Raw genomic sequence first — 13,252 nt, forward strand, 5'->3', positions numbered from 1 at the left:
CTGCAGTCAGGACTACGGGGCAGACAGTGGGGAGTCGAGTGCAGCGACGTAGGCTTCTAGGAGGAATGGCATTTATAGTTAGCGGTGAGAATTACGCAGAAAAAATACACAACTGAGGGTCAGGCAGACTCAGGTTCTAGTCCAGTGTGTGTCATCCATCAACGTCCAGCCCTGTGCACAGCAGATGGGAAACATCGCTTCAGAGCTTCGCTCTCCCCACCCCCACGCTGGACCAGAATTGTAAGAGAACTCCCCCAAAGAGTACTGAGGGCCCACACGGCATCCACACCCTTGTAAAGGGGCATTCTCCTCCCTGGGCTGAGTTGAAAATACTTGTAAAGCATCCAGGAAGGAAACACGAATGGGGAAATGGTAAGAGTGGCTTCTATTTATTTAATGTTCATTCCACATCCCATGCCAACGAATTACTTCACTGGATACTCACAGCCTCCCAGCGAGGTGGCCTCTGTTCCCACCCCCAGTTTGCAAGTAAGGAGATAAGGGTGTAGAGAGGTGGAAGGGTGGCATAAGACTCACCTTAGGAAGAAGTGGCCGGGCAGGACTTGAGCCCACAGTCACTGCCTGTGCCCTTGGGGCACCTCTGCAGCTCCTCTTCAGGACAGATGGGTGTTTCCTCATCAGTGGGCAGGAGGTTGGCTGTGATTTTCCCGGCAGCACTTAGACAGCCTTGGGCTGGCTTTCTTCCTTCCTTCCTTCCTTCCTTCTTCTTAGTCTTTCTTTCCTTCCTTGTCTCTTTCTTTCTTTCTTATTTTTTTTTAATGTGGACCATTTTTTAGTCTTTATTGAATTTGTTACAGTATTGTTTCTGTTTTTTGTGTTTTGGTTTTGGGGGCACGAGGCATGTGGGATCTTAGCCCCCTGACCAGGATTGAACCCACACCCCCTGGACTGGAAGGCGACATCTTAACCACTGGACCTCCAGGGACGTCCCAGCCTTGGGTTTTCAAATCCAGGCCTCACGTGGATCAGACCCAGGTTGGGGTCAGTGCCTCGCAAAGCCCGATGAGCACTATCTCATGCTGTGGTCCGAGGTTTCTCTCTGCCTGCAGCTGTGCTTCTGGACAAGCTCAGGTTGGAGTCTGGCAGAGGAGCAGAAGAGGAGGCTGCATCATTGGGTGTAGTGGAGAGTGGGAGACCAGAATATTGACTCTGTGGAGTCTCGGTCCAGAACGTGGCAGGTGATGCTCATGCTGCGGTTGCACCCAAGGTGGTGGTGACATAAAGCAACACACACAGGACTGGAGAATCCACGTGCCTGTGGGGCTTGGCAGGTCACCCAATGGCCAGCAGTCACCGGTGAGTCTGTCTTCTGTCAAAGAGAAGTCACCTGCTCCTAAACTCCTGCCTGATGGGCCCATGGTCATGTGGGACCTGTGTACTCAGTCTTTTAATTTTTGTAAGTCAAGACTAGAGATCTCTTCAAGAAAATCAGAGATACCAAGGGAACATTTCATGCAAAGATGGGCACAATAAAGGACAGAAATGGTATGGCCCTAACAGAAGCAGAAGATATCAAGAACAGGTGGCGACAATACACAGAAGAACTATACACAAAAGATCTTCATGACCCAGATAACGATGATGGTGTGGTCACTCACCTAGGGCCAGATATCCTGGAATGTGAAGTCAAGTGGGCCTTAGGAAGCATCTCTACGAACAATGCTAGTGGAGGCGATGGAATTCTAGTTGAGCTATTTCAAATCCTAAAAGATGATGCTGTGAAAGTGCTGCACTCAATATGCCAGCAAATTTGGAAAACTCACAGTGGCCACAGGACTGGAAAAGGTCAGTTTTCATTCCAATCCTAAAAAAGGGCAATGCCAAAGAATGTTCAAACTACCACACAATTGCACTCATCTCACACACTAGCAAAGTAATGCTCAAAATTCTCCAAGCCAGGCTTCAACAATACATGAACTGTGAACTTCTAGATGTTCAAGCTGGATTTAGAAAAGGCAGAGGAACCAGAAATCAAATTGCCAACATCTTTTGGATCATTGAAAAAGCAAGAGAGTTCCAGAAAAACACCTACTTCTGCTTTATTGACTATAGCAAAGCCTTTGACTGTGTGGATCACAACAAACTGTGGAAAACTCTTAAAGAGATGGGAATACCAGACCACCTTACCTGCCTCCTGACAAATCTGTATGCAAGTCAAGAAGCAACAGTTAGAACCGGACATGGAACAACAGACTGGTTCCAAATCAGGAAAGGAGTACGTCAAGGCTGTATATGGTCACCCTGCTTATTTAATTTATATGCAGAGTACATCATGTGAAATGTGGGGCTGGATAAAGCACAAGCTGGAATCAAGATTACTGGGAGAAATATCAATAACTTCAGACATGCATACCAACCTTATGGCAAAAAGCAAAGAACTAAAGAGCCTCTTGATGAAAATGAAAGAAAAGAGTAAAAATGTTGGCTTAAAACTCAACATTCAGAAAGCTAAGATCATGGCATCCAGTCCCATTACTTCGTGGCAAATAAATGGGGTAACAATGGAAACAGTGAGAGACTTATTTTCTTGAGCTCAAAAATTACTGCAGATGGTGACTGCAGCCATGAAATTAAAAGACGCTTGCTCCTTGGAAGAAAAGCTATGACCAACCTAGACAGCATATTAAAAAGCGGAGACGTTACTTTGCCAACAAAGATACGTGTAGTCACAGCTATGGTTTTTTCAGTAGTCATGTATGGATGTGAAAGTTGGACTATAAAGAAAGCTGAGCACCGAAGAATTGATGCTTTTGAACTGTGGTGTTGGGGAAGACTCTTGAGAGTCCCTTGGACTGCAAGGAGATCAAACCAGTCAATCCTAAAGGAAATCAGTCCTGAATATTCATTGGAAGGACTGATGCTGAAGCTGAAACTCCAAATCTTTGGCCATCTGATGAGAAGAACTGACTCATTGAAAAAGACCCTGATGCTGGGAAAGATTGAAGGCGAGAGGAGAAGGGGACAACAGAGGATGAGATGGCTGGGTGGCATCACCAACTCAATGGATATGAGTTTGAGCAAGCTTTGGGAGTTAGTGATGGACAGGGAAGCCTGGCATGCTGTAGTCCATGGGGTCACAAAGAGTCGGACACAACTGAGCAACTGAACTGAACTAAACTGAAGGCAGAAATTTAAAGAAAAAAAAATTTATTTGAGCAAGCTGATTTTCAATAAAATTTAAAAATATTAAATTTCTGCCTTTGAGTATTATTGGAGTATAGTTTATTTTCAAGGGCTTCCCATGTAGCTCAGTGAGTAAAGCATCTGCCTGCAATGCAGGAGACGGATTCAATTCCTGGGTTGGAAAGTTCTCCTGGAGAAGGAAATAGCAACCCACTCCATTATTCTTGCCTGGAGAATCCCATGGATAGAGGAGCCTCGCAGGCTACAGTTCATGAGATCACAAGAGCCTGACATGACTTAGCGCTATCTTTCTTTCTTTATTTCAATCTTGTGTTAGTTTCTGCTGTACAATGAATTGAATCAGCTATATGTATACATATATGCTCTCCCTCTTGAACCTCCCTCGTACCCAACCCCCATCTCACCCTTGTAGGTCATCACAGAGCACCAAGCTGAGCTCCCTGTGTTATATACAGCAAGTTCCCACTAGCCATTTGTTTCACACATGATAGTATGTTTATGTCAAACCTAATATCCCACCCTCCCTGTCTCCCCGTGTCCACATGTCTGTTATCTATGTCTGAGTCTCTATTCCTTCCCTGCAACTAGGTTCATCTGTACCATTTTTTCTAGATTCTTCATACATATGTTAATATACAATATTTGGCTTCCTCTTTCTGACTTATTTCACTCTGTATGACAGACTCTGTGTCCATCCACATCTCCACCAATGACTCAAATCCATTCCTTTTTATGGCTGAGTAATATTCCATCGTATATGTGTCCCACATCTTCCTTATCCATCCCTTTGTCGATGGACACTTCAGTTGTTTCCATGTCCTGACTGTTGTAAATAGTGCTGCAATGCTTTTAATGATGTGCTGAGTGTGTTATATACATCTATGGGCTAAAGTAAGCTTACAGGCCACCCGTTTTGAGACTCCTGCAGTACAGTAGAGGATTAAAGAAAGGGATCTGGGACAGTCAGCACTGGGTTCAAATTCCTGCTTTTCTATTTCCTGATGGTGCAGTTTGCTAAATGACCTGACATCCTGGTAAAATGAGGATCCTAATACCACCTTGCAGGCTTGCTGTAGTGTTAAATACACTATGTAATGCTTTTGAAATGCCTAGTACAGGGCCTGGCAGGTAGAAAGCACTTAAAAATGTTTGCTATTATTATCTTTGTATCATGTAGGTGTGAAGGGTGAGCTGCCTGACTTTGGTCCTAAGAAGAGAAGATGCTTTAGATCCTATGGAGATCGTTCATAGGATCTCTAGAGCTGAAGAACTTGTAGCTTTCTCTCTGAAAGGAGGGTTCTGACAGTGACTTCCTTACCAGGAAGGTCAAAGGATGCCAGGAGTTGGAGATCTGCTCCTTCACCACCCCTCCAGGACAAAAGCAAGTGTTCTGGAGCTCATGCTTCAAAAGAAACCCTCTTCTTCAGGGTTTATCCTTAGTTCTCTAGGCAAGCTCTTCAGCCCCTCTGTTCCACACTTTGGACATTGCAACATCCTCACTACATTTGATCTTGTGCAAAGGGGCCTGAGATAGTGGCTTCCTGGTATGGACTGTTCTAGAAGCTCTTCTTGGCCACCTTCTGGAGCAGCAGAGAATCCTTTCCTTGAGGAGATGCACTTTCCAAACCTGAGGTGGTCTTACTCTCCCCTCTGGTCTCAGCCTACTGTCTGAATCTCAGAAAAGGAGAGAGTGGATGGCTCCCCTTGCTCAGGGAAGGTGAGTAAGTGTTAGTCACTCAGTCGCGCCCGACTCTTTGTGACCCCATAGACTGTAGCCCGCCAGCCTCCTCTGTCCATGGGATTCTCCAGGCAAGAATACTGAAGTGGGTAGCCATTCTCTCCTCCAGGGGATCTTCTCAACCCAGGAATCGAACCCGGGTCTCCTGCATTGCAGGTGGATTCTTTACCATGTGAGCCGCCACTAAGGCAATCCAGAGAAAGCCAAATCTCCCCCCACAGTCTGTCCTGGCGCCGTGAAGCATTCAGATAGAACCACAGACCAGCATGCAAAAAGAAGGCCCCATGGTCTTAAAACAGTTTCTCAAAAACTACAGTACAGGGTTCCATTCATAACACGTAACAAAAGTTCTCTGAGTTCTCTCCGAACCTCACGCTGGTCAGGTAGCTGCCCCTACCCCCACCTTCCCTCAGTTGTTCCTCCATCTGTAGCTTGAGCTGCCCCTGCCCGCTTGACCTGTGCTCTCTTGCCTCTCAGATCTAGTTTCTTCCCAACTCTGTCTTTCCCCTGCAAATCAGGCTCACCTTCCCAGCTGCTCTGGCTTGCGCTTCTCCCCAGAATCGCAGGCAACAAAGACACTGTGCTGGAATGCCAGTGGAGAGAAAGGCTCTGAATGCGCAGTGTAAGAATAGTGTGCAGATTGTTTACCCCTTGTGCCACCTGGGAAGGTACGAATACATGAGCATCTGTATTTCGCCCCATCGCGTGAATGTAGTGGGTGTCACAGAGTCTGGAGAAGCCACCTGAGCGGGGAGGTCTTTTGACAGGCAGCATATTTGAGAAGCAGGCTAATGGGTGGACCTGGCATGTGAGGACAGGGCAGTGCTACATCGACTACAGCGCTCATTTGAACCTAACGGAAGTCCCACTCTTTGTACCTTATGGAATAGGGCTGACCTTAGGCTTCCCTGGTGGCTCAGACAGTAAAGAATCTGCCTGCAGTGCAGGAGACCCAGGTTCGATTCCTGGGTTGAGAAGATCCCCTGGAGAAGGGAATGGCTACCCACTCCAGTATTCTTGCCTGAAGAATTACATGGACAGAGGAGCCTGGCGGGCTACCGTCCTTGGAGTCCCAAAGAGTCAACTGAACGATTTCCACTTTCATTCAGTACACAGTAGGGCAACAGACAAGTTGACATTATTTTCTATAGCCATCTCATCTTGATTCTGCAAAAGGGGATGATCGCTAACCTTCCTAATGGAAAGGAAAACCGTCCCTTTGGGCGTAGAGGGAAGCTTACATACCTCTCACAGCGGAGGTGGAGGTAAGACCCTTATATCCATGCGCTGGCACCATCTCCCCACGTCTCCCGATGCCCATCACTGACACCCATGGCAGATGGAACCTGTGGCCTCTTCCCTCAGCACAATGGGGCGTCATGATGACCCCACCCCGCTCCCTGAACCTGGGGTCCACCCTTCTTCTGTAGCTTCTCTGTGTCTCCAGCACGTTTTCCCTGCAGCCCCTGCCTTAGCCCTCCCTCTGCTTCTGCCAAGGGATCTTATCACCTCCGCGTAAGGACTTTCTGGTGGAACCACCAGCTTCCTGCTCTTCGCCGCCTTTCTCAGCCCCCACCCCAGGGCCATGTGCACTTTTCAGGCTCTGCTTTTCCTCCCTTGGGGCTCTGTGTCTTGGTTCTCTTTGCCTAAGCCTGCAATACCCTCGGAGCTGCTCCATGCTGGTGCCAGGGCACTGGGCAAGGAAGTCTTCTCCTGGAAAAGGGAGGAGAAAGGAAATGAACCCCAGTTCTCAGCCCCTTCACTGTCTGTCTGGGGTTATACTCCTTGACACACCCTTCTAGACCTCAGCTTAGGGTTACAGGGTAACAACATCTTCCCCGCAATCCCACCCTCAAGTCTGATCCTCTCTGAATTTCTCCTGTGGTGTCCAGAAGGGTATTCTTTTCATTTTCTGATAGGTGAGAACTCACCACTCTGCCTTATCTTCCTTCTCACTTCCCCGGGTTACAGGTGGCACCTGCCCATTTTGTTCCTGGAATACCAAACATCAATATGGCCTTCATGGCATATTATCAATAGGATGCAGTGCTAGAACCTTACCAAAAAGAGGGAAATTTATCAGGAAATTTTTTTTCAGATATTAATACCATTTCACTTGGCTTCCCAGATAGCTCAGTGGTAAAGAATCCACCTGCCACTGCAGGAGATGCAGGAAACACAGGTTCGATCCCTGGGTCAGGACGATCCCCTGGAGGAGGAAATGGCAACCCACCCCGGTATTCTTGCCTGGAAAATTCCATGGACAGAGGAGCCTGGTGGGATGCAAAGAGTCAGTCCACTGGGATGCAAAGAGTCAGACAGGACTGAGCAACTGAGCACATGTACACCATTTCACTTACGAAATTCTGATCGTTCTGGGGACAGGCAAGGTAGATAGCATATTTCTGTTTCATGGCTGAGAAAACTGAGGCACAGAGAGGTTAAAAGCCCCACCAAGGTCACACTGCTTGTGGGTGGCATAGTGGAGAAGGGCATGTGGGTGTTTTTACTCTCGGTTGAGCCCTCCTTCTGTAGCACCATCCTTCCTCCCCTGCTAGGGTGCCCTTCCCCTTGTGAAGTCAGTCACAGGGTACCCTCAGCTCTGCCAACCTGCTCCCCTGCCCCTTAGAGTGATTATAAAGTAGAAACCATGAAATCAGCAGCTGCAAGAATGGCAGGAATTCTGCCTCAAATAGACACAAATCCTGGAAGCCAGGTTAATGGCTAATGGCAATGGTTAATGGCAGTTAATGCTGAAGTCACTGTGAGCTTCATTTAATTTTTTTTTTAAGACTGCCCACTCTGACTATCTAGGAGGTGGCCAAATGATCCATAGTAAGCAGTAAATAATTTGCAAGTCAGACCTCTCTATTGATGGCAATGTGAGAGCAAGCTCACTCAGCAGCTTGCACTAAAAGAACAAGGCAGCCACCCTGGGCCTCTCTGAAGGTGGTTTGGGAGGCAGCGCATGCATGTGAAAGTGTGTATAAACATATGCATTTAATGGAATGCAGAAGGAATGAGAACTGGCTTCATAATCAAGGAATCTTTTGACCTCTCTTTGCTGGAAAGCCTGCTCAGCCCAGACTCCACAAGGCCTCAGAATGCAGTAGCAGCCTTCTCTTCATCTGCTGGGCCCAGGAGAAAGCGAGGCTCCTGCTGCCATAGCAAAGGCCCCACGACCTACTCAGATCCCTTTCTGTGCAATACCCTTACCTGAGGAGGAAAGATGGGACTCCCCCACTCCATCGCCTCCTCCAGACCCCCTTCAGCTCCCACCTGGATGACCGTGAAAGCTCCCTAACCAGCTTCTTTCACTCCACTCTGCTCTTTACTCTCCATATCCAGGGAGAAGCCAGAGCAGTCTCCTGAGAACCTAGGTCAGATCATACCTTGTCTCTGCTGAAGCCCACCTCCACTCGTGACCCACTATATCTATAGAGAATCCCAAGTTCATGCCCTTGTGGATAAAGTGCTACAGTTCCGACTGCTGCCTCTTTCTCTGACTTCCTCCCGTACCTTTGCCCAGTGTGCTTCCTAAGCTGCAGCCTCCTCTCACCTCTTGCTCTTACTTGAACAGGTCAGGCTCTCCCTGCCTTTGGGCCTTTGCCCAACCTCTGTCCAGCTTTCCACTTGACACATTATTCAAGTCTAATCTCAAATGTCAGCTGCTCCGAAATAGGTGCTATTACCTGGTTTTATTTCTTAGCGATTACCCCGTTTTATTTCCCTTAGCATGTATCTCTATCTGAAATATACTTATTCACTCAATTGTTGTCCATCTCCCTACAATGGAAGGTTCTGGGAAGCAAGGACTCTGTCTTACCACGGTGCATCCCCAGCGCTTACTGCTACTTGGCTCATGGTTAGTCTCTTCATGAATGTGAATGACGGGACCAAGTCCTCCTCCCCACCACCAACCCGACAGTGTCCTTTATCAGTTGAGAAATGACCATATTGAAATTTATCAGAGATTCAATCTTTCATTTTTTTAAATTTATTTGTTCAACAGACATGTAGTGATTCCCTACTACAGGGATCCCTAACCCCTAGGCCACGGGCTGGTACCAGCCCATGACCTGTTAGAAGTCAAACCACACGGCAGAAGGAGAGTGGTGGGCAAAACCAAAACCATCCCCTACCCCCAGTCTGTGGAGAAACTGTCTTCCATGAAACCAGTCCCTGGTGCCAGAAAGGTTGGGGACTTCTGCCCTATTATTTCTAGCCTGTATGCCAGGTGCTGGGGCCACCAGGCAGGCTCTGACTTCAAAGAATTCACGATCTAGAGAACTCCATGATATCATGTTCAACATGATATAAAATATAACAAAGGTATGTGTCATGAACACAGAAAATGGACCTCTAGGTCAGGGGTTTCAAAGAAGGGATTTCAAAAGGAGATAAACCTTGAACTGTAACTGAGAGGACTTGTAGGAATTAGACAAACAAGGGGTTCCAGTATTCTTAGCAGAAAAAAGGTGAATAGCAAGAAGTCCAAGAGAAGGACTTCCCTGGTGGCCCAGTGGTGGAGTCCGCCTTGCCACGCAGGGGACGTGAGTTCTATCCCTGGTTGGGAAACTTAGATGCCACATGCCATGGGACAACTTAGCCTCCATGCTGAAACTACTAAAACTCGATGCAGCCAAATAAGCAAGTATTTTTTCAAAAGAGGTCCATGAGAGCCTGGCAGACATCCTCCTGTATGGCTGGAGTAAAGGATTCCCATGAAAGACAAGTGGGAGCTAGAGTGGTGATAAGAGCTAGATTATGAAAGACCTTTATAATATAAATGTTTGGACTTTATCTTGAAAAAACTATGAATTTTTGCCATAATAACTTTGGCCCCAGTGGAGAGGATGTGTCAGAGGAAGAAAGTACTGGTCTTAAAAGACCCTGTGGGCCTGGACTAGGGGATTGGGATAGTTCCTTAAGGCTGATGTAACAAATTATGACCAAACGGGTGGCTTACAACAGAAATTGACCCTCTCATAGTTGTGGAGGACAGAATCCCAAAGCCAAAGTGTGGCTAAGTCCACGTTCCCTCGGAGGCTCTGGCAGAGCACCCTTCCTCGACTCCTCCGAGTGGGCTCCCTTGGCTTGGGAGGCATTGCTTCAGCCTCTGCCTCCGTCTTTATACTGCCATCTTCTCCTGTCTCTCCCTGTCTTATGTCATGTTGGACTAAGGCCACGTTAATGACTTCATGTTGATTTGATCTTCAAAGACCCCACTTTGAAATAGGTACACATTCATAGACCCTGGCTTATCTTAGTAACAAAATAGCATAAATTCTTAGTGGCTTATAAACAATAGAAACTTATTTCTCACAAGTCTGAAGGCTGGGAAGTCCAGATTTAGTGTCTGGTGAAAACCTTCTTCCAGGTTGCAGATTACTGACCTTTCGTTGTATCCTCACGTGGCAGAAGGAGGACTGGAGAACTCTAAGGGCTCCCTTGATAACATTAAGCCCACTCATGAGGGCTCTATCCTGTTGGCTTAGACACTTCCCAAATGTCCCAACTCCTAATACCATTATATTGGGTGTTATTGTCATTCCATTGCCAAGTTGTGTCCGACTACTTGTAACTCCACGGACTGCAGCACACCAGGCTGCTCTGTCCTCCACGACCTCCCGGAGTTTGCTCAAATTCATGCTCACTGAGTCGGTGATGCCATCCAACCATCTCATCCTCTGCCGTTCCCTTCTCCCTTTGGCTTCAATCTTTCCCAGCATCAGGGTCTTTTCCAGTGAGTTGGCTCTTCACATCAGGTGGCCAAAGTACTGGAGCTTCAGATTCACCAACAGTCCTTCCAATGAATATTCAGGACTGATTTCCTTTAGGTTGGACTGGTTGGATCTCCTTGCAGTCCAAGGGACTCTCAAGAGTCTTCTCCAGCACCACAGTTCAAAAGCATCAGTTCTTTGGTGCTCAGCCTTCTGTATGGTCCAGCTCTCACATCCATACATGACTATTGGAAAAACTATAGATTTGACTATAAAGACCTTTGTTAGCAAAGTGATGTCTCTGCATCAGACATTAGGTTCCAACATGTGAATTTTGTGTTGTTGTTTGCTCATAGTTGTAGTCGACTCTTTGCAACCCCAGGGACTGCAGCACGCCAGGCTTCCCTGTCCTTCACTATCTCTCAGAGTGTGCTCAAATTCATGTGCATTGAGTCAGTGATGCTATCTAACCACCTCCTCCTCTGCCGTCTTCTTTTCCTTTTGCTTTCAGTCTTTAGGAGGACACAGATATTCAATCCATGGCATAAGAGTTTTGATTTCAGTATGTCTTTGGGGAGCACATAATTCAACCCATAATAGAGAGTGAATAGAAGGGGAAAGATTCCAGAGTTAAATGAGAATGGATTCATTAAGTCTTAGAAATTAAGCAAATGTGTAAGGTGGAAGGAGACAGGGTAACCTAGAGGGAGCCCTATGTTTAGGGTTCATGGAATCAGTAGAGGGTGATTCAGTTCAGTTCACTCGCTCTGTCGTGTCCGACTCTTTGCAACCCCATGGACTGCAGCACACCAGGCCTCCCTGTCCATCACCAACCCCCAGAGCTTGCACAAACTCATGTCTATTGAGTCGGTGATGCCATCCAACCATCTCATCCTCTGTTGTCCCCTTCTCCTCTGGCCTTCAGTCTTTCCCAGCATCGGGGTCTTTTCGAGTGAGTCAGTTCTTCACATCAGGTGGCCAAAGTATTGGAGTTTCAGCTTCAGCATCAGTCCTTCCAATGAATATTCAGGACTGATTTCCTTTAGGATGGACTGGTTGGATCTCCTTGCAGTCCAAGGGACTCTCAAGAGTCTTCCCCAACACCACAGTTGAAAAGCATCAATTCTTCTTCGTTCAGCTTTCTTTATGGTCCAAGTCTCACATCCATACATGACCACTGGAAAAACCATAGCTTTGACTAGATGGACCTTTGCTGGTAAAGTAATGTCTCTGCTTTTTATTATGCTGTCTAGGTTGGTCATAGCTTTTCTTCCAAGAAGCAAGTGTCTTTTAATTTCATGGCTGCAGTCACCATTTGCCGTGATTTTGGAGCCCCGAAAAATAAAGTCTGCCACTGTTGCCCCATCTTTTTGCCATGAAGTGATGAGACCAGATGTAGTAGAGGGTGAAGCCATTCATTAAAATATAGAATATATTATACACAATTTCTTTTCTTCATCTTCAGCTACTTACCCTGTCATCCAAAGCCATCTCAGTAGCGTAAAGAACTCCCCTAGAAAGAAAGAAGTGACCAAGAAGCAGTTGCATGAGTAAAACAAGAGGGAACATTACCTTTTTCAAAATTTAGACTAGAAGCTGAAATGGAAATCAAATTACTGAATTCAAGTGATTTCTTAAAAATTAGAGCCACAGACACAACCTCAGTTTTCCTTGTGGAGGAAGAGGAAGGAAACTTGTTTTCCCAGCTGACTCTATTGACCGAATCTATTCATTCAGGCACCAGATTGAAATCAATAGTGTCTTGTTTGGTTGGAAAAACCTTAGAAAATGGCAGCTGACTCTAGCCACAGAGTTTATTTCAGAAGAGCATTCACACACACAGGAAACAGCCTACAGACTCTATAGGTAGAGCACCCTCCACGTTGGCCCCAAGAACCCAGGGCACTGTTCTCACATGGTCCATCCAGTGCCTGTCGCCAAGCCTCTTTGATGTGCAGACCAAATAAGACCTACTCTCCCGCAGAGGGCAGTGTCTTTCAGCATGTTTGCCTGGAGGCCGTGGTTCTCTGCAACATCCACCTGTGCTTTGAAACAGACAAAGGTGGAGCTGGGTGGGGGATCCCCATGGAAAGGCTGATTGAATTTGCAGTCTCCAGACAGAGGCAATGATACAGTATTTCAGCAGTGGTCTGGGAGGAAGCTTGGGTTGGGTTGTGCAGAATGAAACCTACCTTCCTTCTTCCCTGATTCCTCCAATTCAATCTTGGAAGACCTCAACCACGCGATGGCTTATTGGGGCTGAGACATTGCCAGGTCAAGGCCAAAAAGAGTGTAACCCACCCATATTTTGCAGATCGTTGACAGATGGACTTAATGGCCCTCACACTCTGTATTCTTTTGCATGTTTTCCCTCCCCTAGTTCTTCTGACAGTTGGAAAGTCTGATACAGCTTCGCCGGCTTTGACAAGCTTTCGCCTAAGGCGGGGAAAGCACCTCTGCTCTTAACCTGACCAAGCAAACTGGCCCTGAGGAAGTCAAGTGTGTAGCGGGAAGAGCCATCTCTGACTCTTGCCTCGTAGAACTCCTAAGTATAGGAGACACAAAGGGTGACCGCAGCCTTCTTATAAACCTGTTATGGCCTCTTGACCTCTGAGCAATAATAAAT

General features: G+C 46.9%; 1 protein-coding gene and 1 long non-coding RNA gene across 5 annotated transcripts in view; both read left to right on the plus strand.

The window, feature by feature from the left end:
• Positions 1-13,252, plus strand: part of SLIT3 (slit guidance ligand 3) — a 703,024-nt gene that overhangs the window by 274,787 nt on the left and 414,985 nt on the right. The window lies entirely within an intron of this gene.
• On the plus strand, positions 453-12,817 carry LOC145516630 (uncharacterized). Its single transcript, XR_014061569.1, has 2 exons — positions 453-2,573; positions 11,935-12,817. It is a non-coding gene; the product is annotated as an uncharacterized LOC145516630 (long non-coding RNA).

This window comes from Giraffa tippelskirchi, chromosome 8 (genome assembly GCF_054371585.1).
Source record: "Giraffa tippelskirchi isolate mGirTip1 chromosome 8, T2T-mGirTip1v1.2.pri, whole genome shotgun sequence".
NCBI lineage: Eukaryota > Metazoa > Chordata > Mammalia > Artiodactyla > Giraffidae > Giraffa > Giraffa tippelskirchi.